The following is a 26,170-nucleotide window of genomic DNA, read 5'->3' as shown; positions in this document are numbered from 1 at the left end:
ACAGGTCAACCTTGGGACGAGCACCCCCTAGTGCCTTAGGGGTACTGTTATCCTGTTTTTCAGGATACACCTGTGCAATGTGTGCTCTCCCTGTCACCTGATGATGTCAGCAGCTGTGACAGTGAACACTGCACAGTCAGAAAGATGGCTTCTATTTAGTGCAGTTTTGGCCTACATTCTAAACCACTTGAAGACCGCCAAACTTATATAAACGTGGTTTACCGTTGTTATGGCTAAATAGATCAGCCATATCCCCGGTATTTTTTTTTTTAGCCGTCGGACGGTTTTCTATTGAAAACAGTCCTAGTGGTTCTTCAGCCACTGGATCACTTTCTGTAGCAGTGGGAGGGGACATCCTAGCGTTAAAACCGGCCCAAGAAATTATCCAACGGTTTGGCCGGCTCAAATGGAAGCAGTGACTCTTTGGTCTCTGATCGCTGATGGAGGACCAGAGTGACATCATGATGTCATTTCCAGTCAGCGTCAGATGTTAACAAATTTATTTTCTAATCTTTTACTTTTAAAGGTAAAGGAGAGATTTGGGGTCTTTTTGATCCCAGGTCTCTCCTTAAAAAGGAGCTGTCATGCATATTTCTATTACAAGGGATGTTTCCATTCCTTGAAATAGGAATAAAAGTGATAAAAAAAAATATAAACAGTGTAACAATTAAAAAAAAAGTTTTTTAAAGCGCTCCCATCCCCCCTTGCTTGTGTGCAGAAGCGAACGCAGTTGTAAATCGTACGCGCATATTTCACCGGTGTCTACTGTACACATGAGGTATCACTGCAAACGTTAGAGCGAGAACAATAAGTCTAGTGTTGGACTTCCTCTATTACTCTAAACAGGTAACATGTAAAAAATTTTAAGTGTTGCCTATGGAGATTTTTACCGCACCATAGTTTGTCGCCATTCCACAAGCGTGCGCAATTTTAAAGTGTGACATATTAGGTATCGCCGCAACTTTCTCCTTCATAGTTTACCAAAAAATTGGGCTTTGTATTGTGTTTTTTTTTTTAAATTCAAAATGCTTTTGAAAAACCTCTGTGCTAATTCTATGTGACATAGTAAATTGCAGCGATCGCTATTTCATTCTCTGATGTCTTTGCACTTGTACCCCTACTTATTAATTAAAGGGTTACATTGTGAGAAAATAGACGCACCAGACTTTAGAAAAAATCCTTTATTGAACAAAAAAACAAAACAGCAGTTTTTGACAAGTCCTTTATTTAAAAAAAAAAGGTAAAAATGTTCCATCGTTATAATCCATCATCAATCACGGTGTCCATCACGATGACACAATCGGACAGTTGCCAGTCAGATATAAATAATTGGGTGGAGCTAGCGATGTCACCGCTATCTCCTCCCAATTGTGCTGTGATTGGCTGACGCATTGCACCTGACCTATGACAATCACAATGACTAATCACAATACACTGTAAGATCGTAGTGCATTGTGGGATGTGGTGGGCGAACAGCCTTTCCAATGCCCTTACCGTTCGTGTGTTCGTTGAACACACAAACGGCCAATGTTCGAGTCAAAATTCCGTTTGACTCAAACATCAAGGCCATCACTAATCTGCTTGTAATACTAATATTGTGGTGTGAACAGGGCACATGAGAACAATTGATTTTGTTTTGTCTTTGCAAAACATGTGCAAAACAACCAACGTCTCTGCACCATGGTGTGGACAAGGGTAAATACAGCTTCCTCCTCCGCTTGTAATCCCCAGCAATGAACTTTCCATATTTTCTCCATTTTGTTTGGTAAATTTACCCATCAAAGCCCATCGCTGGCAACAGCTTACAGGATAAGTGTTAAAATTACCTGACGATCCTGTCAGAAATCTGCTGATCTGATAAGTTCCTGTGCTCTGTGTACATGCCTTGCTTTTATCAGTTAGCATGGTTCCTAGTTCTCGCTGTGGACTATACAGTCATGGCCGAAATTGTTGGCACCCTTGATATTTTTCCTGAAAATCAAGTATTTCACACAAAAAAGGTATTGCATTAACACATGTTTTGCTATACACATGTTTATTCCCTTTGTATGTATTGGAACAAATATAAAACAGAGGCAGAAAAGCAAATATGACATAATGTCACACAAAACCCCAAAAATGGGCTGGACAAAAGTATTGGCACCCTTAACTTAATATTTGGTTGCACACCCTTTGGAAAACATAACTGAAATCAGTCGCTTCTTATAACCATCAATAAGCTTCTGACACCTCTCACCCGGAATTTTGGACCACTCTTCCTTTGCAAACAGCTCCAGGTCTCTCTTATTGGAAGGACACCTTTTCCCAACAGCAATTTTAAGATCTCTCCACAGGTGTTCAATGGGATTTAGATCTGGGCTCATTGCTGGCCACTTCAGAACTCTCCAGCGCTTCTTTGCCATCCATTTCTGAGTGCTTTTTGACGTATGTTTGGGGTCATTGTCCTGCTGGAAGACCCAGGATCTTGGACGCAAACCCAGCTTTCTGACACTGGGCCCTACAGTGCGACCCAAAATCCTTTGGTAATCCTCAGATTTCATGATGCCTTGCACACAGTCAAGGCACCCAGTGCCAGAGGCAGCAAAACAACCCCAAAACATCATTGAACCTCCACCATATTTTACCGTAGGTACTGTGTTTTGTTCTTTGTAGGCCTCATTCCGTTTTCGGTAAACAGTAGAATGATGTGCTTTACCGAAAAGCTCTATCTTGGTCTCATCTGTCCACAAGACGTTTTCCCAGAAGGCTTTTGGCTTACTCAAGTACATTTTGGCAAACTGTAGTCTTGCTTTTTTATGTCTCTGTGTCAGCAGTGGGGTCCTCCTGGGTCTCCTGCCATAGCGTTTCATTTCATTTAAATGTCGACGGATAGTTCGCGCTGACACTGATGCTCCCTGAGCCTGCAGGACAGCTTGAATGTCTTTGGAACATGTTTGGGGCTGCTTATCCACCATCCGGACTATTCTGCGTTGCAATCTTTCATCAATTTTCCTCATCCGTCCACGACCAGGGAGATTAGCTACAGTGCCATGGGTTGCAAACTTCTTGATAATGTTGCGCACTGTGGACAAAGGCAAATCTAGTTCTCTGGAGATGGACTTGTAACCTTGAGATTGTTGATATTTTGCCACAATTTTGGTTCTCAGGTCCTCAGACAGTTCTCGTCTCCTCTTTCTGTTGTCCATGCTTAGTGTGGCACAGACAGACACACAATGCAAAGGTTAAGTGAACGTCTCTCCTTTTTATCTGCTTTCAGGTGTGATTTCTATATTGCCCACACCTGTTACTTGCCCCAGGTGAGTTTACAGGAGCATCACATGCTTGTAACATTCTTATTTATCCGCAGTTGTGAAAGGGTGCCAATACTTTTGTCCAGCCCATTTTTGGAGGTTTGTGTGACATTATGTCGAATTTGCTTTCTTTCCTCCCTTTTTTTGTTTTGTCCCAATACACACAAAGGGAATAAACATGTGTATAGCAAAACATGTGTTAATGCAATACGTTTCGTGAGAAATACATGATTTCCTGGAGAAATATCAAGGGTGCCAACAATTTCGGCCATGACTGTAGCACATGTCCATTGTATTTTAAAAAGGAGAGATTAGGGAGATGTTCTGTAGTCGCACCCTAGGATGGCAAAGCCGCTCTTCCATTGATACAGTTTGGTGTATCTAAGACTATACAAACTTAAATGACTCAGAATCAGTGGCGTATCATCCATCGGTACAGGGTGCTCACTGCACATGGTCCCCGAGAGAGTGTGGCACTGTGCTGTGAACACCCTGCACCCATGGATGAGATGTTTCAGGAGCAAAGTCTGGGATGATCAGTGGAGGCATTGACAAGCACCGATCTCCCTGTATGACTTTCAATGAAGCATCTGGAAGCCGCTCTCCTCCTCTCCCTCCTGCAGATTCCAGCTGCTTCATTGAAAGCCATAGAGGGAGATCGGTGCTTGTCACTGCCCCCACCACTGCATCGTTCATCTCCTGCCATCCATTTTTCTTTGTGGGCCCCCTGTGTGCTCCTCAGTGCCCAGTGTCCCTCCATCCTCCGCACCAATAAGAGAGAGAGAGGCTGGATCTGCTCTGCCTCCCCCTGTACCCGACCACACTACAGTCTGTGCCTTGCAGAAGAGGATGTGTGGGTGGGAAATTGTATACAGAGCAGCCGACAGCTCTATAATGCTTCTGACTGAGCCAGCGAGCTGAGCGCCAGCCATGTAAGTCTGACCTTCCTCCCCTCCTTCCTTCCTTCCTTGCCTCCCCTCCTCCCGACTTCCTTTCCTCTTTTTTTTTACTCCCCTCTCTCCCTCACTCCCCTCTCTTCCTCCCACCTCTTTCTTCCTTCCTTCCTTCCTTCCTCCCTCCCTTATTTCCTTCCTCCATCCATTCCCTCCCTCCCTCCCTTTTCTTCCTTCCTTGTTTCTCTTCCTTACCTTCCTCCATCCATTTTCTTCCTTCCTTCCTCCATCCCCTTCCTTCCTTCCTCCCTTGCCTCCCTTCCACCATCCATTCCCGTCCTTCCTTCATCCCCGTTCTTCCATCCCTTCCTTCCTCCATCCCCTTCCTTTCTCCCTTCCTCCATCCATTCCATCCCTCCCTTTTCTTCCTTTCCTTCCTGCCTTTCTCCATCCCTTCCCATTCTCCTCCCTCCCCTTTCTTCCTTCCTTCCTTTCTTTTTTCCTCCATCCATTCACTCCCCTCCCTTCTTTCCTTCCTTTCTCCATCTCTCCCTTCTTTCCTCTCTTCCTCCCCTTCTTCCTTCCTTTCTCCATCCATTCCCTCCCTTCTTCCCTCCCTTCCTCCATTTATTCCCTCCCTTTCTTTCTTACTTCCTCCATCCATTCCCTCCCTCTCTCCCTTTTCTTCCTTCCTTCTTCCATCCCCTACCTTCCTTCTTTCCTCCCTCACCTTTCCTTCCTTTTTTTCTTCCCTTCCTTCCTTCCTCCATCCATTACATCCCTTTTCTTCCTACCTTCCTCCATGCCCTTCCTTCTATTCCTCCCTTGCCTTCCTTCCTCCATCTGTTCTTTCCCTTCCTTCCTCCATCCCCTTTCTTCCTTCCGTCCTTCTTCCATCCCCTTCCTTCCTTCCGTCCTTCTTCCATCCCCTTCCTTCCTTCCTTCCTTCCTTCCATCCCCTTAATTTCTTCCTCCCTCCATCCCCTTCCTCCCTCCATCCCCTTCCTTCCCTTGCCTCCCTTCTGCCATCCATTCCTTGCATCTCTTCTTCCATCCATACCTTGCCTCCCTTCTTCCATCCATTCCTTGCCTCCCTCCCTTCCTTCCTCCATTTCTTTCTTTCCTTCCTCCATCCCCCCCCCCTTCCTTTCTTCCTCCATCCCCTGAATCTTTCCTTCCTTCCTTCCTTCCTTCCCCCAAATCTTTCTCCCTCCTTTCCTCCTCTTTCCTATTTTGTCCTTCAGCAATAGCATTCATGTGTACAGCCAAAGAAGTTTAGTTTTGTGTCATCATCCTATGGTAGTTGTCAGGGACCCCAGACCTTACCGCGGCGCATGGGTCTGCGCATTCGCGGTATGCCGGGGCGCACTAGCGTGCGAGCAATAGGACCTGGGCACCCGCGACGGCAGCGGCGGTCGTGCATGCGCACTCACGATCGCGCGCCTGGCATCAATGAGGGCGCCCTATTTAAACAGGTCAGGTCTGTGCTCTAGTTGCCATATGGTCTTTACCTGTATCCTGTGTTTCCTGAGATTGCCTTGTTGCCGACCCTGCCTGACCTTGATTCGCTGACTGTCTCCTGCTCTGATCCCTGGCTTGTCTGACCATTCTCCTGTCTAATCCTGCACGTTTGATCTCCTGTTACCGAACCCGGCTTGTTACCAGTTTATCCTTCTGCCTACCCCTTGTACCGTTCTGCCTCCACCGCTACCAATCCGGCCTGTCCGACTCTGCTCACTCTACCTCCTTACATCAGGCTCTCACCTGCTATACACCTCCGGCAATTGCTTCTACCACGGCTGGGTGCACTCAGGGGCCGCGACCTGGTTTCGGCCTGCTCCAAGTCCATCCCCACCCTCAGGGGCCCTGGTGAACAAGCAGGTCGGGTCTTAGATTCCGCTCCTTGGGGAATTCCGGTTTGTGGAGCGCTAGAGGCTACCGTCGGCAGGTCCATAACAGTAGTAGTTGGTCCCATGTGGGAACATCTAATGTAAGGGGGACTGTGATAGGGATGTGTGATATAAGGGTGTACAGGTTCTGTTTATTCATCCCAATCTAATGACAACTCAATATATACTAGTGCTCCCTGTTTACTCCCTACTGACATTGTCCCCACAAAATCATAGTGAAAAAAATAAATAAATAATTAAAAAAAAAAAATTCTGACAACCACTCCTTTACTGTACTGACACCATCCACTGGCCACCCAAAAACATTTGGAAAAAATTATAAAAAATAATAAAGCATTAAATTGTAAAAAAATAAAGAACTACTGACACCATCCTGCACATTACCCACTGCCATACACTCCTCTCCCTGTACATACTACCCACCGCCATACACTCCGCACACTTCTCCCTGTACATACTACCCACTGTCATACACTTCGCACTCCTCTCCCTGTACATACTACCCACTGTCATACACTTCGCACTCCTCTCCCTGTACATACTACCCACCGCCATACACTCCGCACACTTCTCCCTGTACATACTACCCACTGTCATACACTTCGCACTCCTCTCCCTGTACATACTACCCACTGTCATACACTTCGCACTCCTCTCCCTGTACATACTACCCACCGCCATACACTCCGCACACTTCTCCCTGTACATACTACCCACTGTCATACACTCCGCACTCCTCTCCTGTACATACTACCCACTGTCATACACTCCGCACTCCTCTCCCTGTACATACTACCCACTGTCATACACTCCGCACTCCTCTCCCTGTACATACTACCCACCGCCATACACTCCGCACACTTCTCCCTGTACATACTACCCACTGTCATACACTTCGCACTCCTCTCCCTGTACATACTACCCACCGCCATACACTCCGCACACTTCTCCCTGTACATACTACCCACTGTCATACACTCCGCACTCCTCTCCCTGTACATACTACCCACCGCCATACACTTCGCACACTTCTCCCTGTACATACTACCCACTGTCATACACTCCACGTTCCTCTGCTTGTACATACTACCCTCTGTCATACACTTCACACTGTACATTCCCTATTTAACACTACCACATTCTACACTATGTAAGTCATCTCAGACACTAGTTAACCACACCCCTTTTAAGCCATGCCCATTTTAAAAAGCAATTCAAACCACACCCACTTTTCGCACATTTTTGCTTTTTCACTGCCTAGGTCCCACTTTTGATCTTGCACACAGGCTCACTGATTTCATGATACACCCCCGCCCAGAATTGCTAATAGCCAGAATATTGGAGACTATGTACAGAATTCATGCCAAGCAATTACTTCTTTTGCTGGCATTGTAAGATGTAAAGCCATCCATTTCACCTGATGCTGATGTACTACAGTCTTTTTGTCTCTGTTCGACACTGGAAAAAATAAAATGCCCTCTATAGCAAAGGGTTTTGTTGTTAATACCTGTAATGATAGTGTCCAGCATTTTAATTCCATTTTTTTATTTTACATGCTATACTTCTACTTTTCTCCAGATTTCCATGTATGTCAAACAAACCATATAACACTGACAGGGTGCATACAACAGTCAGCTTTAATTCAGGTGGTTAAAACAAAGTTTTTAAAAAAATGTTGCTGAAAATACTTGAAAACTGTAAACTGGAGTTAAAGCCTCACTCCATGTATAATGTTCCTTTAGCCACTTGATCTCCGTAAAGTTTTACATCCTTGAGCAGGGCATTTTTTTGCTGTTCAGCACTGCGCGGTCATGCAATACTGTACACCTATTAAATTTATATAATTTTTCATACAAATAGAGCGTTCTTTTAGTGGTATTTGATCACAATTGGGTTTTTTATTTTTTGCGATATAAATGAAAAAAGACCAACAATTTTAAAAGGGAAAAACAATATTTTCTACTTTCTGTCACAAAATATATTCAATAATATCAAATTTCATCATGACTGTAGGCCAAAATGTGTTCTACTACATGTCTTTGGTAAAACAACTTTTCAATAAGTACAGTCAGGTCCATAAATATTGGGACATCGACACAATTCTAACATTTTTGGCTCTATACACCACCACAATGGATTTGAAATGAAACGAACAAGATGTGCTTTAACCTCCCTAGCGGTATTCCCGAGTGTAGCTCGGGGTAAAATGTCTGTACCAAAAGCGGTAACCCTGAGCTACACTTGGGCTTACTATGCGGCGCTGCATAGGGAGTCCCTGCAGAGCTTACCTTGTCCTTCGTTCCCGCGATGTGTCCCCTGCAGCGTCCCCGGCCATTTCCTTCGGCCGATGCTGGCATCCGGCTCCTGTGTTCCGGTCCCTGTGATGTCGGGACGTACGGGCGCCGCCAGTGGCGGGAAATTTGAAAATTTTAAAAAAATTTCATTTTTTTCAAAACGATTTTACATAGTAAAACATTGCTGTTTCAACCCATTTCACATACATTTTGTCCCTAGTGCTTTGCCCTGTCCCCTGTCTGCATTTTGACTGTTCTTTCTGCCTGGAAACTGAGAAAAGTCCACAGTGTCCAAAAAGCGTCCCTTTAGGTCAAAAGCGGTTTTAGATCAGCTAGAGAACAGCGATAGTAAATCAGAACCACTTGCAGAATTGAGTGATAATGATTCGTGGAGAAATTCGTCATCAGACACTGAAAACAATTTTGCGACTTTGCTCAGCGATGTGTGAACTTGGCGCTATATTTCAAATTTCAGTGTTTTTGGTTTGATTATATTATTGAATTAAATGTATTATTATTATATTATTATTTTTTATGATTATTTATTAAATTATAATTTATGATTTTGTGTTTCAAATTTTATCATACCCGGGATGTTTACTAGACTCTTGTTCGGACAGATTTCAGTGAGTTATTCCTAAATATTACAGCCTACAATAAAAAAACTACATATTTCCATGCAAAATAATGGTATCGCTTTCAGCACCAAAAATCTGAAATAATCATACCGCTAGGGAGGTTAACTGCAGACTGTCAGCTTTAATTTGAGGGTATTTACATCCAAATCAGGTGAACGGGGTAGGAATTACAACAGTTTGCATATGTGCCTCCCACTTGTTAAGGGACCAAAAGTAATGGGACAGAATAATAATCATAAATCAAACTTTCAATTTTTAATACTTGGTTGCAAATCCTCAATTACAGCCTGAAGTATGGAACCCATAGACATCACCAGACGCTGGGTTTCATCCCTGGTGATGGTCTGCCAGGCCTCTACTGCAACTGTCTTCAGTTCCTGCTTGTTCTTGGGGCATTTTCCCTTCAGTTTTGTCTTCAGCAAGTGAAATGCATGCTCAATCGGATTCAGGTCAGGTGATTGAATTGGCCATTGCATAACATTCCACTTCTTTCCCTTAAAAAACTCTCTGGTTGCTTTTGCAGTATGCTTTGGGTCATTGTCCATCTGTACTGTGAAGCGGCGTCCAATGAGTTCTGAAGCATTTGGCTGAATATGAGCAGATAATATTCCCGAAACACTTCAGAATTCATCCTGCTGCTTTTGTCAGCAGTCACATCATCAATAAATACAAGAGAACCAGTTCCATTGGCAGCCATACATGCCCACGCCATGACACTACCACCACCATGCTTCACTGGTTGTTTTGGCCACGCCTAATGTTTTTGCTATCTCTCTGATGGGTTTTTGTTTTTTCAGCCTAATGATGGCTTGCTTCACTGATAGTGACAGCTCTTTGGATCTCATCTTGAGAGTTGACAGCAACAGATTCCAAATGCAAATAGCACACTTGAAATGAACTCTGGACCTTTTATCTGCTCATTGTAATTGGGATAATGAGGGAATAACACACACCTGGCCATGGAACAGCTGAGAAGCCAATTGTCCCATTACTTTTTGTCCCTTAACAAGTGGGAGGCACATATGCAAACTGTTGTAATTCCTACACCGTTCACCTGAATTGGATGTAAATACCCTCAAATTAAAGCTGACAGTCTGCAGTTAAAGCACATCTTGTTCGTTTCATTTCAAATCCATTGTGGTGGTGTATAGAGTCAAAAATGTTAGAATTGTGTCGATGTCCCAATATTTATGGACCTGACTGTATATATTAATTGGTTTGTGTAAACATTATATTTTCCGCAAACTAGTATGTGTATTTGATCCTGATGTACTGACTGTAGTTCTTGAGGCCCTGAAACACCAGGACCATACAAATCTCCCCCAATCTCCCTCCTAACAGCTTTGTTGACAATGTGATCATGTGATCGCATAGCAATCCCATGATCACCGGGCCCCACGTACTCGGATCCGAATTTCGCCTGGGGGCCGCGGGGGTGAACACTCAACGCCCCCTTTAGTCCAAGCAGGCAAAATGACGTACATGTACGTCCTTTTACCTGCAGGTGCCGACCTGCTGTATGTACTGTGGCTGGTTGGCAAGTGGTTAACAACAGTTCGGTTGGGCCAAGTTGGATGAAACAAACTATTTAAAGGGGCATTAGTCATGGAGTTAGGCTTCAAATTTATAACCCTATTACAAACTCAGGTCCATTCTCCCTCTCATTGGAGCACCCCTGTTACCTGAATCTTTATTCATGCCATTTTTCCATGTGCTTTCACTGTAGTCAGTGATGTCGTAAGATCCTCTTCTTCCTATGTCAGTGGATAGGAGTCTACGTACTGCAGAGAGCTGCAGCATTCTCGTTTGAGATCAGGGCTGGTGGATGCAGAGCCATAATCTGGATGGGGAGCGTTGTTGGATCAACAATGAAGTGAGTTTGTGGGGTACAGCATTGGAGAGAATTGCAGCCAGAGCTTTTTTTTTTTTTTTTTAAATTTTGAATCTTTGTTGGAGACTTGCTTTCCATACCGGAATTGGGCCTTAAGACTGAACTAAAGTCCTCAATTCTTACCATGGTTCCAGCAGTGAAAAACCTGTGAGATCTGGTGCCAGTGCCAGCATCTTTTTCCCAGCTTCTTCCAGGTCTTTTACACCTTGATTGGCCAATGCATGATGATATTACTCCTGTGTTTGTGAAGGAGTTAAGTCATCGAGGCACACAGCCGCTATGATGGAACGTAAACGAAGTAGCACAAGCGCAGCTTTGTGTACATTTTAACCACTTGTCCATTTTTTGCTATTCGGCACTGCACTGCTTTAACTGCCAATTGCACAGTCATGCAGTGCTGTACCCAAATTAAATTTATATCATTATTTTGCACACAAATAGAGCTTTCTTTTGGTGGTATTTTATCACCATTGTTTTTTTCACATTTTTTATTATGTAAAAAACAAATACTGAAAATTAAAAAAAAAATTATTTTCTACTTTCTCTTATAAAACCTGTCCCATAAAAAATTTAAAAACATGAAATTTCTTCACAAATTTAGACCAAATTGTATTCTGCTACATGTCTTTGGTAAAAAAAAAAAAAAGGAATGTGTATATTATTTGGTTAGCGTGAAAGTTATAGTGTCTACAAACTATGGTATATATGCTGGAATTTTTATTTATTTATCTTGTTATACTTGTAATGGCGGCGATCAGCAACTCATAGTGGGACTGTGATAGTGTGGCAGGCAGTCCTCACACTGACATCAAAAGTGATGTTTATTTACTATTTCTGCTCTTGCTGAGCAATACATACAAAGTAAATGGACATGTGTTGTCTGTAAAGGCTTTCCAGCATAGCCCAGCTTGACAGGTTCACACACCTAGACACATAGGCTCTACACCTGTCCCTTCATACCACCTGTCAAACTGTGAGGGTGAGTCCATACAGCCGATGTGCGCCCATTAAAGTGTTGCTACAGTAAAAAAAAAAAAATTAACAAACGTCATACGTACCTGCTCTGTGCAGTGGTATTGCACTGAGCAGCCTGATCACTTCAGTTTGCATGGGGCTGAATGCCATTTGAATGAGCCCAAAGGTTTACAGTCTTTGTCTAGTATACAACGATCCATTATAGTGCATGTTGTTATGAATGCAGTACAGAATCCACTCAGTGGCCCTGCATTGTATGCAGTAAAAAGAAGCTGAGGGGATAAAGGCCGGTACGAGTATCCTGCGACCCAGGTTGTGGTTTAGAGGACCTTTGGTTAAGTGGGGGTCTTGGTTCAGTCTTCATAAGTAGACCTGGGAGACGTCATGGAGATCAGGTACACATTCACTGCTCATATTTGCAGTGGCTTGTTTTATATGTCGTGGTTTGAAGTATAAGCTTCCTAGTGAGGTGAATGACTTGGAATATGCTGGATCTTCACGTAGGTTGCCATTTGACCCTTGGCCAGGCATGGTGTGGTATGGGCTGGTTACCTTTTCCAGGATGTGGGGGCCCCTGACTGGGATTTTTCCAGCCAGGCCTCTGAGGGTCCCAAATGGCACAGCAGTGGGTGAGGAGGGAGAGGGGGGGAGAGAGAGAGGGGGGGGGGAGAGAGACAGACAGAGACATTAGGGGGTTCAATGAGGAGAATACTCTCTCCTGTGATGCTGGGGGTGAGTGTCCATTGATTGGAGCGTTCTAGCAACAGGACAGGATGGGGCACAGCTAAGGCCTACAGGTAAGGCTTCATAACTAATTACAATATGTCAAAGCTGCAGTGGGTTTTTTTTTCACACTGGGGTCCATATTGGGGCCCCTTCACTGTTTTTATTGAACTAACCCCTTAGGATATAATGTGGCCCCCTTGATGATGTTGCCTTGGTGGGGCCCACTGTTTTATTTAACCACTTCCCGTCCGGCTGTTGTATATAAACGTCCGGACAGTGGCAGTGTACGGGCGGGTGGCCGTTTATAAACCTGGAAGCGCACATCACCACAATCCGGGGCCCGCTGTGTCCTCCGGACACAGTGGAACATCGATCGTTGTACGGGAGCTCTGTGCAGCCAGAGAGAATGAGAAATGATTGCTTTTACAGCCTTTATGGGTGTAAAAGCAATCAGTGTAAAAAAAAAAAAATCTTCATAACCCTGGTGACACTGTACTGCTAGGGTGACAGTATGTAAAAAAAAAAACCATAAATAATAATATAAAAAAAAATAAAAATGTAAAAAAAAAAAGTTTTAAAATTATTTTTGGTTATAAACTAATTTGGGTTATTTATTTTTTTTACTAAAAAGAAAACAGAATACATTTTGGCCAAGATTTATGAAGAAAGATTATTTAATTGCAAAATTTTATAAGAAAAACACTTTTTTTTTTAATCTTTCGACTTTTTCATTCATATAGCAAAAAAAAATAAAAATCAAGTGGTGAATAAATATCACCAAAATAAAGCTCTATCTGTCTCAAAAGAAATGCTAAAAAATTCATATGGGTACAGTGTTGCATGACCACACAATTGTCATTCAAAATGTGATAGTGCTGAAAGCTCAAAATTGGACTGGACAGGAAGGCCAGGGTGAAAGTGTCCGGACTGGAAGTGGTTTAGTGTGACACTCCTGCCCTAGACCAGCCTGTTTTAACCAGGGTGTTTTGAACTTTCTTCTTGGGTGCCTTGGCAAAATGCCAGAAAATAGCCCAAAAATTGTATACAAGTCAGCTGGTGAATCAAGCCTACCTTTAAGTTACACAAAGTCATAGTTTTCACTTTGCACCATTACAAATTTCTAGCCACCAGCATCCTAACAACAAATGATGCCATCAGTTGATATGGAGGATGTTGGTCACCTGCACGGCATGCTTGTTTGACCCTCCCCTGCCCCTCTCTCTCAGTAATGGGGTCAAATCAAATGAGTGATAGAGAAACACTGGAATACTATTCAGTATCAGTGTGCACAAGTTTATTTGCTTTGGAACAATAAATCCCTTCTAAAATTGGGTGTTCCTACATGTGTGGGTGTTGCTGCATTTATTAAAACAGTTTTTTACATCTTAGAATGGGGTTCCTTGAGACTGTCCCTAATTTTAAAGGGTGCCTCAAGGTTTTTCATAACTTTAAAGGGTTCCTTGAAAAAAAGGTTGATAAACAGTGCTGTAGACTGTCCAGATGTCTGTGTAATGTCCTGTTATGTAATCCGCCTGTCCCTTTATTATGTGACATTTCTCTAATGTATGTATACAATGATAGATTTCACTCTGTATATATGTATATATTTGTCATATTGGGGTCTCAGGGGATGTATTCTGGCTGCAGTGGGCTTGTGAGGAAATGGTTGTCAGTAACCTAGCAACAGGAGTAGCCTGAGATCTGTGTATAAGTGGAGGGCTTGGGGGTACAGTACAATGACCTGTCAGGGCTCCAAGATCAAGGTGTGAGGGGAGAACTCTAGTGTACAAGGGTGTAGAGTACAGTAACCCCACCAGGATTCTACGATTGGGGTGTGAGGGGAGAACTCTGGGGGTACAGGGTATTCAGTAAAGTGACCCTGTCAGGGCTCACAGATTGGGTGTGAGGGGAGAACTATAGGGGTGTTCAGTACAGTGACCCTGTCAGGGCTCAGAGATTAATGTGTGATGGGAGAACTCTGGGGGTACAGGGGTGTACAGTACATTGACCCTATCAGGGCACAGAGATGGAGGTCCCAGAAGCACCTCAGTGTGTGTGTGTGGGGGGGGGGGGGGGATGTACAGGACATGTATAAAGATATTTAAATGAGGAGATCCAGAGCTGGCCTGAAATGACAGGAAGAGATCATCTCTTTGTTCCCCCATCACAAGTCTTCATATGGTACATTAGAGGCAGAGGGTAACTACCTCAAATGAAGAGCAGGAGCGGCATGGAGGCCGGGGACAAATAATCAACCCCTCTGATAGCTCCGTGTTCAGAATTTCTGGCTGCAGTGGAAGATGAATGCTGCTGAGTGGATGACAGGTAGCTTACTTGCGATGCTTTGATTTCTATCCTGCTGGCAATGTTGGGCTGGTGTTGACAACTTGCAAAGCATGGAGAACGCCTCAATTCATGTGAACAGAAGGACCCTGTGAATGCTATTCAATGGCATTTTTAGTGCAAGTGTGGAGCTCTACAGCAATGTTCTTTCCATTTTACCCTCCCCCCCCCCCAAAAAAAAAGAGCTTAAAAAACGCTTCCTAATACCCTTGAAATGGAAACTAACACTATAGGTAGTTTAGGGGCATTTTAAACTGATTTACTTTCAGTGTCTCTGAGAACTCAAATCCCCAATCCAGGCAGGAAAAAGTTTACCTGTGAAGTGGGCTCCAACACCGCAAGGGTTAAATGCTCATTATGTCTAGGGGGTACAGGTATAAGGTGTAATACTTACTTTACTCCTCTTTCTGGAAGACTTCCTCCATCTGTGTGACCAGTCTCCCGAAGCCTCTTCTCAAGGGTAATTAGTTTGGCGGTCGCAGGGTTAAATGCACGCATTTCATTAATTTCAACTTTATACAAGCCTCCGATCCCTGTGTAGCAAAGAAAAATTCAACCAGAAACTCTAATAACGAAGAGCAGCTAAACACGTAGGTCTCAGGCACATAGGACTTAAAAAAATGTGACGTTTACAGGTGTTTGGGGGGTTTTTTTCAGAGTGTAAACGCACCTCTGTGTAAGTCTATGTATGTGATCATGCACACATAGGCATTTTTCAGGCCTTTTAGAAGAGAAGTATTTGCAGGCTGAAAAAAAACAGCAAAGGCGTATTAAGGAGAGGAGCTGAACAGCACAAAAAAAAAAAATTAGGCGTGCCTAAACGTGTAAACACACCTAAATGCTAGAGGCATCTAGCATTTGGACATTAATGCATTGCAATGGCCAGAATAGATTAATATTCTGGCCAGTGGAATCCATTAACACTCAAATCCTTGATCAGGGTGGATTTGATTTAAATCACTAGTCAGTAAGGTTTGATTTAAATCCTCATTTTCTACATAATGACTAATTCTTGCTGGTATAACTTTAATATGCAAGTAGATGAAGATTTTTAGAATAACAACTTTTCATATTAGTTTTTTTATCCCCAGTTTAATAGGTTAATCATTCATATTTGGACAACTTTTCTGTTGTACTTAGGAAGGAGAAAAATAATCATTACCTTAATAATAACAATTTAAATAGATTTATTCAACTGAAACAATAACATTCCAGCATATGTGATTTGCTTAAACATCCATGTTTGTTAACTAATTTGGCTAAACAAAATCTATATATTTTAATAAACTTAGACTGTCAGCCCCTTCCTCCTCACACTTAGTTTCACTTTCTTCTTGTGCAGATCTATTCCACTCCAAACAATCAGAAAAATATTGTTTCTATTCTATTCACTGAACTTCTTGAAACTTAGCACTGAAGGGGTTGATTCTGTATTCATAGGTTTGTAGAAGTTAGGATGAAGGTCTTTTTCTTAACTCTGTTCATGTTATAACATTTTTGCTGTGAAGAAGAGGCATGTGATCTCCGCTGAGTCAAATTCAGTTTTGAGAACTGCAAAAGTAAACCGATCATCTGTGATAATATCTTGTAGGCAGAGAAACTGCCCAATAATCTTACAAAAACCTCTGGAAGAGCATGACATTGTGAATGGATTAATGGAATTTATTTACCAAAAAAATTAAACCTATACAGCCTTATTCTACATAATTAAAAAGCTAATCCTTATTTCATGATGGAATAACCTTTGGATGGTAATATATTTTCCTCAAAAAGCATTTTATTAAAAAAAATCAGATTTAAAAAAAAAAAATCAGATTTAAATTTTTTTTTTAAAAATTCATTGATTTTTTACCACCCTGTCCTTGATGCTCCTATTATTATTATTATTATTATACAGTATTTATATAGCGCCAAAGGGTATGCTCAGTGCTGTACAGTAGCTCCTAAACACTTCTTCAAGCAGCTGTTCTCCTGCCAGGAGAAAATGCATTCAGAAGGGCTAAACAGATGCTCTGAGTGCAGGGGTCAGCAACTTGTCGATCACGATCTACCGGTCAATCGCGACCAGGTGACTGGTAGATCTTGCCCTCAACTTGCAGTCCCCCCAAACCTCACACGAATAAATGAAATGCAATCCTATATGAACAGTGGGACTACTACTGTGGTTTCAGTTGAGTCGCAGAAGGAGCAGGCGGCCACATCTGTCTATACCTCCTCTGTAGTTCCAGCTGCAGTATAAGGCGGAGTGATATCAACTGCACTCTGCCTCTTATCCCTGTTAGTATTATCCAGAGCTGTGCCAGCAGCAGCTGCAAGACAGAAGAGCTCGTTGGTGTACTGAAAGAGGGCTCTTCTCTCTCCTGCAACATTTTCACGTCAGAGTGTCTAACACAATACAGAACTGGGCAAAATAGCATCTAAAACAGGGCAAGCTAATTTTTTAGTGGCTCAGGATAGCAATGGCTTGTGTACATTTGCTGTTTGGGGGGGAAGAGGGGTAAAACCCCATAGTCAAACTGTTTTTCTTTTCTTTTTTGCTCTTTTTTATTTCTTTTACTACCCCCTTAACTGCTCCCTCTTTATCTGTAGTTGCCTGGTGTAAACACCTGTTGTGGGCACAGCAGGAACTATATATCCTGTCAGGTTTGGCGGATATTGCAAGCTAAGCACGATCTATTCAAGTGAATGAGACCACTCTGCAAGAACCCTTCAGTCTTATACAGTACAGCGACCAAGGGGTTAAGGCATGAGAAAGCATTGGTTTGCCGCCTCACTACCTGCTTTAACCCCTTGGACCCCCATACATGCACGCAGTTGTGGGGCACTTGCAGAGTGGCTCCATTTACATGAATGCATTGCGATTGGTGAGCGGTTGCACCCACAGAAAGCGACAGAGGGTATAATTCCTGCTGCAGCATATGTACACCATTGACTGCTAAAGGGGGTAAGGATTGAAGGCAGTAAAACCGCATGGTTTTATCGACCCCCCCCTTCCCCCAACCTAACATGTGAACGAGCCCTGAGTATGTCCCTGCCAATTGCAACTTAGGGCTCATTCACAAGTGCAACAGGCACCGCTGCTCCTCTGAAAAGTGATCCAAATATGTTTTACAGCTGATGAGGAAAAGATATGTTGCCTCCTTACCACCTGATTTAAACCTATAATTGCAATGCATGTTATTGCGGTGAGGTAGTAAGGCAATTATCGGTTTAAATCAGGCGTTGAGGGGGAGACATTGTGCCCAGTGATGTTTGATTTCTCCTATGTTATTCAGATAGATCTCCTTGTCTCAAAGGTTGCCTAACTCTGCCTTAGAGTGATTGATATTTAGATAGTCCAGTAAATAAAAGTGCAAAATCCACAATACTTGACCAAGCTAGAAAATGCACAGCTAAAAAAATCTAAAAAGTTATAAAAAATAAGCCTCTGGGAGCAAACCAATATATTATTGACAAACAAATATGAATGGTATAAAACACTCATCATGTGTGATAAGTCACAAATAGTGCATAATAAATATACGAAAGGTCCTCTGAGTCCAGGAAAACAAATTGGAATAGGACTGTGTTCTTTTCTGTTTTTCCAAACCAGATTGGAGGTAGCCTGATGTTAACTGACAGCTGCCCATAGAGCTGACAGGGGTCCACCCTTGTCTGCCGGGCAGAAACTGATCGAGCACGGGTGTCAAAACAGTGCAGACTTTGCTCCGTGTGAAAGAGGTCTACAACATAAATCGTCGTGCCTTCTATAAAACTAGGTTTATTACAATAAAGTAATGCTCGTGGTTTCATAGACAAGTGGATGGCTCACCAGGTCTCCATATATTGCTCTCTATTTGGCTGATCCAGATCGATTCTACTTCCTCAAACTCCTGGGAACACCCCAACAGCTGCTGAAACCTGGGATTGAACCAGGGACCTTTAGATTTTCAATCTAACGCTCTTCCAACTGAGCTATTTCAGCAAATTTAGGGGTGTAGGTTTTATTAGTTCTGTATTAACAAGTTTGCTTGGAGGTCGGATATTGGGGGGCTAGCAGTAGCAGTTTGGGGTGACACAGAAACGATGGTGGAGGCTAGCAGTACTAGCCTGGGACGCCTAGAGGACGGGGGTGTAACAGCGTATACCCAGAGATGGACGCGGTTCAACCATTTTGGCTTTAACCTACATCTTGGCAAAGGGATTAACCATCTTGGCAAATATATTTCTCCCTCATTCTTCCCCCTTCCCTCCTTAGAGAGGCCCAGCGACATTTGGCCAGTATGTGTGTGAGTTGGGAATGTCACAGGATGGTCATAGGAGCTATAAAGCCCCCCAAGGGAGCCGGGGCCTCCCTGTCCAAAGAACCTGCAAATTGTAACACCTCGGAAGAGATTTCCCAGGAGTTGAAAGAGATTCCAACCTAATAAACCTAACTCAGCGTAGGTGACAGAATCAGATCAACACTTTTCAAAATCCATTTCTCCCCTATGTCTCATATCTTGGAATATGAGAGACTTACATAAAAACCGGACCTATCGTCAGATTGGCCACGAGAAGGCGAACAGTTTGATAGGTCACTCGCATTCTCTCGAATACATAGGAAAACAGAAAAGTAGATCTCGTGAACCGTACAGTGTATAATTTCATAATTCATATCTAATCAATCCTCAGACGTGTCTGCATAATAATCTAACCACGGGTGGAATGTCACTTGTGCAGTTGGAAAGTTATGGGCCAAAATATGAGTTACGCAAGATTTTGGTTCTAGTTGAGGTATCCACCCATACCTCCACGCCCTAAGCAGGGTATTGGTCCTTGACTTCAAAGACACCCCCCTGCTGGGGACTACAAAATGGGCTGTCAGGCCTAAGAGTGGTAGTTGAAGAAGTCTCCCATTTTCACATCAATACCACCTGGGGAGACCCGTGCCCTTTTGCTCTGAAACTTGGATCTGCTAACCCAGGACTTTAGCAAGTACCTTAACCCTTTCACCTCTCTCTGATATCTCTTTGCTGTGCTAATAGTCTCTGTATATTTATATATATATATATATATATATATCTTAGTTACATCTTTTTCTGTAAATATTTTTATTGCAACCGTTTGACCTTTTAGTAATAAATCTTCCTTTCTGAAAGCGTTGAACTGTTTCTTTAGCACTTTATTGCAATTTACGAATTCCTGCCTCTAAAGAGAACGCTACTGTGTTTGTTTAACTCTCTGCATAATCGTCCTGCGGTGACCGTATTATGCAGACGATTATCTCAACCATTACAGTGTTTTAGCTGATATTGCCGCGTTTCCTCTTTCTCTGTACAAAAAGAAGGTGGTGGCAGTGTGAAGAGTTAATTGCGTAATTAACCTGACCCAGTAACAATCGCTCAGGCTGCCGGTACATCGATTGTGGCATAATTAGCTGGAAAATCGTTGTGCAGGGTGCAGCTGGGTGTGGCATTGTTACGCACGTGACATCGCGGTTTTAGATCGGCTAGTCCTTCGGTCACGTGTTTGGTGAGGAGGGCTGGGGTCTGACGCCGCGATCGTGACATATTGGCTGGCAGCGTACGTGGGATAGTTGCATTAAGAGCTTCAGTGCAGTTTTAAAAACTAGCTCTGCACTGAAGGAATGTAACCTTTGTGGAAACAGTCCTTAGAAACAAGCGGTGCATATTTTTTATAGAGAGAGAGAGAGACACACACAGACAGACAGACAGACAGACATATAGCAACAGCTCCTTCCTTTTTTCTACTTTCTATTCTATCTTTGCTTGCAATCATGCCTGGTGCAGCAGAATACAAGAAAATGAGCAAAAGTGGTTTGAGTGCGGAATGTACCTCACGAGGATTGGATGTCGGTCGCAAAAATCGTGAAGATTTGATTAGTGATCTAGTGGAGTATGATATCCGAGCAGATCAGAACTCGGGGGAACTTGAACATGATGGGGTTCCCGCTGCCTACATTCCCAGCGGCTCAGAGACGGCCTCGCAGGATGGGCATACAGAAACTGACACTGGAGGTTCACCGAATGGTATCATCACACCACCGCCTGAGCGGGCCAGCACCGGAGTGCCTGTAACTAGCATAGACTCTCCTCAAATGCAGGAAGCCCTGGAACACATCCAGGAGACAAATCCTCTGGCCTACTTGCAGTTCCTTGAACGCCAAGCAGCGGCGGAGAGAGAGGAACGTCAAGCAGCGGCGGAGAGAGAGGAACGCCAAGCAGCAGCGGAGAGAGAGGAACGCCAAGCAGCGGCTGACAGAAAAACTGCGGAACACCAAGCAGCAGCTGACAGAGAGGAGCGCCAGGTGCAGAGGGAAGCTGATCGTCGGCACGAGCTGGAGATGTTAAGGCCAGCCCCAGCAACAGGTGCAGAACCCCGGGTCCTAGAGCACAGGGATGCCTCTCTGGCCGTGGGCTCAGCCAAGTTTCCAGTGATGGAAAAAGATAGTGACATTGACACGTACTTACTGTCATTTGAAAAAACGTGCCGTCAGTACCATGTGCCCCCCAACTCAATGGGCTCGGTACCTGACACCAGGGCTATGAGGCAAGGCCCTGGACGCATTTGTAGAAGTGCCAGAGGGGCAGGACGACGATTACGAAGTTCTAAAAGATGCCATTGTCCAGAAGTACCAGATGACCCCGGAAGTGTACCGCAAGCGGTTCAGGTCCATGCAAAAGGGACCTGGGGACTCTTACACGGATGTGGCGAGTCGCTTACGCACCACATTCCGACAGTGGACTAAGGGACTGAAAGCTGACTCCTACGAGTCTTTGGAAGATCTCATGATACGAGATCAACTTCTGCACATCTGCCCGGCTGACGTCAGACAGTTTGTCTTGGAGAGAGAGCCAGCATCTACTAAAGCTGCAGCCGATTTGGCAGATACCTTCGTCCACACACGAGTGTATGACCATCGCAAGGCTCATCCGAACAGCTGGAAAGGGGGGAAATCGCCCAAAGCAACCCCTCCTACGTCTGTGAGTCAAGCTTCCCCTCCGCCCACATCTGCAGCACTGGGAGCCAAGCCATCCCTGCCTGACAACTGCAGATGTTTCACCTGTGGGAAAGCCGGACATCTCAGGATGCAGTGTCCTGAGCAGAAGCAGACAACATCATCTGGCCAGCCGGCCAGCAACTCTTCTTCCGCGCTGTTCGTCCACAGGAAGATACAGGTAACCCCCACCAACTTGCATCCAGTCACTGTGGCAACCAGTCTGTAACTGGTTTCCGGGACACCGGGGCAGAAGTCACCTTGATCCGGCCAGAGGTGATCGAGCCAAGGAACCTCATCCCAGGAAAGTTCCTTACCCTCACAGGAGTTTGGGGGACCCGTTCACACATACCCTGTGCAAAGGTATTCCTAGATTGGGGTGTGGGAAGGGGGATGAGGGAGGTGTTTTGTTGGGTGCTGACCTAGGCACTCTTGTTTCCTATTATGCCCCTGCCGAGAATACCTGGAAGGGCCCCCTGGAACTCTCTGGACATGGCAAGGTACTGTGTGCAGATATTGGGGTAATGTCTGGGCAACCTGTGGATGGACAGAGGGAGGGGAATGGAGTGGGGCTACAGGATTCTCCATTAGCTGGAGAACGAGAAGAAATTGCAGATTGATGGAGTGCGCCTCAATATTATTTCTTCCACTGGTCTATGAAGATTGATGGGGCCCAAAGAAAGCTTTGCACCTGTGGCTGCTGAATGGGACGTGGCACAGTGTTAGAAGGGGACATCTGCAATTACTGCACTTATAATGAGAGAGACTCTCAGTTTGATTTTATATTTAATTAAAATCTGCAATATGGGGAAGTGGAGCTTCCTCAGAAACACTGCTCACTTACCTATGAATGATTCCTCGACTGTGCAGATATTGCACCGCATATACCATTTCCGCAGCAATAAATCTGTAAAAAAGGAGAAAAGGTCTATGATTATCACACGCCTCACAGCATAAGTAAACAAATGATTAATAGATGATTTCTTCCAAGCCATAGGAAGGAATGTATTAAACATATTTCTGCAGGGACAGGCTGAGATTTGCACTATCTATGGGCAGGCTCATTCTACCCAGTTCGATTGTTGTACGACTTGGGTACAACCAGCCTGTAGGATTTTTCATGTGATTATTGCCAGCAGCTATAGCTGTTCGCAATAATCACTGTGTTCTCCTAGCAGGGCCGGCTCCATCCCATCTCCCCCCCCCCTTCCCCAGGGGAACACAATAGCTCCGTGAGAGGGATTCACCATCAACACTGATTGTGTTTATGGGGAAATTGAGTGATTTTCTTATCTGCAACCTCGGGTTGCAGGAGAGAAAATACCAATGTACAGTATATGGCCTGCCTTAATCTCACAATGATGGGCACTATCCAATTCTTTGGGTAATATAGTCTTTGGTCATAAACCAGCCCATAGAGATTGGATAATACCACCTTGAACTTTAAGATAAACTAAAGGATATAAACGTTTTCTGGCAGGTACCACGTTAGGCTAGAGCTACACAGATATTTTTAGCAGATCAATCGTGCTGCTAAATTTTCTACTCCAGTCACTAGTAGTAGTATTAGTAGTATCTTGTAGGGATTAGTCACATCATGTGATCATGGGAGTTTGATCTCTACAAAATTGAATTGTATGGTACTTTGCTCCTAATGGCTGAAAGAAAGGGCTTGGGGGGTAAAAGGAAGAGGAGTATGTGTAAGGAAGGGGGGAGCAGAGGTTCTTGCCTGATGGAGGATTACAGGAGAGGGTTGGTGTGGGTGGACCTTTATTTTTAAGGTTTATTATATTACTATATTTACATAAATCCTTCATCATGGCAGTTAACCCTTACCCTTCACGTAGATCATATCTTTGGGAGTCTTACCTTATTTCAGCAGTTGATAATGGAGCAGATGACGTGATTACATTGCGGAGTTCTCCTCCACTCATAAACTCCATAACATAGAAGAGGTCTTCCTGTAAAAGACAGAGAAAAATATATAAGTTAAAAAAGGGCAGAGTGAATAGGATATGCATTAGGCACAAAAATAGATTTTGTGTTTTGGCAGAAGTGCAGAAATATGGGGTTGTTCATAGCATATCCAAACCCTAGAATAAAAATGTAATATATTGCAGCTTACCAATGCGCAGATATGGTGGCTGTACTAGTTTTTTTTTCTAGCATTTTTCTTGTGTTTTCACCTTCTTATTCAGCCACAAATAAACTACCTATCCTAGGGTGACGATGTTCACCTAATATATTGTATCTGTGGAGGTGCTGTATTGTCACCCTAGAACAATAAGTATGTCAAACTACAGAGACTCTTTCCCCATCCTCGTCTCTATAACCTACAAGGAGCTGTGTTGTAGTTCACAGAGGAGAACTGAGCAGGGCTGATAAGACTGCTTTTGATAACACAGGACAGCGCTGGATTTCTGGCAGCATCAACTAGAATTTTTCACACTCTGTGATTTATTTACTAAAGGCAAATAGATTGTGCACAAGTGTAGTTGTTCCAGAGCTTAGTAAATGAGCTAAAGCTTCACTTTACAAAGAACACTCAATCAGGTACAAGGAAGAAAAAAACATTTTTGCTTGCAAAAGATTGGATGATGGAAGTCAGCAGAGCTTTTCCTCATTTACTAAGCTAAAAACTTCACTTCCAAAGTGCACAGTCTGTTTGCATTTAGTAAGTCATCCCCTCTGTATTATTTTTTGCATGCAGCATCCATAAAGACATAGCAGCTATTTTATTATCATAAAATATAGGTTATCTCTCTATGTAGTGTTATCAGTTCTAACAGGCTGCCATTAATGTGACTCTGTCGTGAGAGAAGTACAGCGACTCAAGTGCCAAAGTAAGAGCAAGACAACCAGGGAGAACCAGAATTCCCCCAAAAAAAGGAGTTCTGCAATAGCAGCCACCATAATTCTCTCATGTCCCAGACTCTTTAAAGCTGGACCATCCCTCATGTTTTTCTGGTTTTGATTCTAAGTCCGTGCTGGATGTGGAGTTTAAGTGGATAATATGGATGTGCTTTGATGAGTGAATGAATGATAGACAATAATTTGACACTTACTTCTGTTTGGAAAGTTCCATAGGCATGTGTAAAAAAGGAACTCTTCCCAACTTTCTCAAGTATTGTTCTCTCTAGAAGGGCGGAGTTAGGGTTTTCAGCTAATAATCTCCTCTTGTTTATCACCTTGATTGCCAGTTTCTTGTCAGAGGGATGGGATGCCAGGGCGACCTAAAAGAAAACACAGGACACAAATGATTAGAAGCAATTCAGCACCGGGTTCTGAAAAGGTTACCTCTGGGTCCCTAGCAGCAACCCCCAGCCTGGCTATAATTGTTAGTCTTAGCTGAGTTCTTAGAGCATGAACTCAGCAGGCTTTTAGCAAGTTTAAAGGATAAGTTTGCCTTTTGTGAAAAAATAATAAATGCACATATTTTTGCAAAAAAAGAAATGTTTTTATTTTTTCCTAAAGGAGCCTGCACAGCTTTGCACCCATGATCAGTGGATCAGGGGTGCAATGTCAGGCTCCTGTAGATGAGCCCTGTAGCTTTCATCCTGTACCTGCATATCAGCGGTTAGTTTGATAGCTGCAGTGCTTGTGAATGAACTAGGAAGGCACCCATCAGCACCCTCGTAGTTCATTGAAAAATACAAGCCATCTTCCGCAGTGCCAGACAGGACTTGTAGTTAATTTATTCACAGATTGCTATAAATGAATGACACGGCTGTGTGGCTGCAGTTTGGCACAGCCGTGCTGTTCTTGAGATGTGACAGCTGCTGTCACAAGCGGTATGGGGGGGGGGGTTACTGCTGGAGCATGTTACACCCTAAATATGGGTATAACAAGTAACATGCTCCTAGAAGGTGAATTTAGCCTTTAACTGGGTTTAAAATTGCTGAAAATGTTGTGAAAACATATTAACAGCTAAACAGTGTATTCCTGCTTTTCAGAAATCTTTGATTACTTACTTTTCCGAATGCTCCTTGGCCAAGTATTTTGTGAAAGATAAGGCTGTCAAGGCTAAAATCTGCTGGCCGACAACTTCCCACGTTGGTGCAAAGCACATTGCTGTCTGCCTCGTTGAATGTTGGAGATGTAGCTGAACTTGAATCTGATGGGCTTATCATGCCATTTCTCCTGGCCAAAAATGGGGTATATATAAAGCCCAGGAACTTATTAGCCCATTTCTGTACAGCATGAAATCCTTTATTTTTTGCTGGCCTTTCTT

At 43.6% G+C, this 26,170-nt stretch overlaps 1 protein-coding gene and 1 non-coding gene across 3 annotated transcripts in view; one reads left to right on the top strand and one right to left on the bottom strand.

Moving 5' to 3' along the window:
* Positions 1-26,170, top strand: part of LOC149447636 (uncharacterized) — a 279,294-nt gene that overhangs the window by 193,791 nt on the left and 59,333 nt on the right. The gene's annotated exons all lie outside the window — the stretch shown is intronic.
* TRNAF-GAA (transfer RNA phenylalanine (anticodon GAA)) lies at positions 18,852-18,924 on the bottom strand. Its single transcript has one exon. It is a non-coding gene; the product is annotated as a tRNA-Phe (tRNA).

Source organism: Staurois parvus, unplaced genomic scaffold (assembly GCF_062004578.1).
Source record: "Staurois parvus isolate SC_StPar_1 unplaced genomic scaffold, SC_StPar_1.0 ptg000678l, whole genome shotgun sequence".
NCBI lineage: Eukaryota > Metazoa > Chordata > Amphibia > Anura > Ranidae > Staurois > Staurois parvus.
Note: the sequence above shows the minus strand (reverse complement) of the source record. Positions and strands in the feature narration are given on the sequence as shown.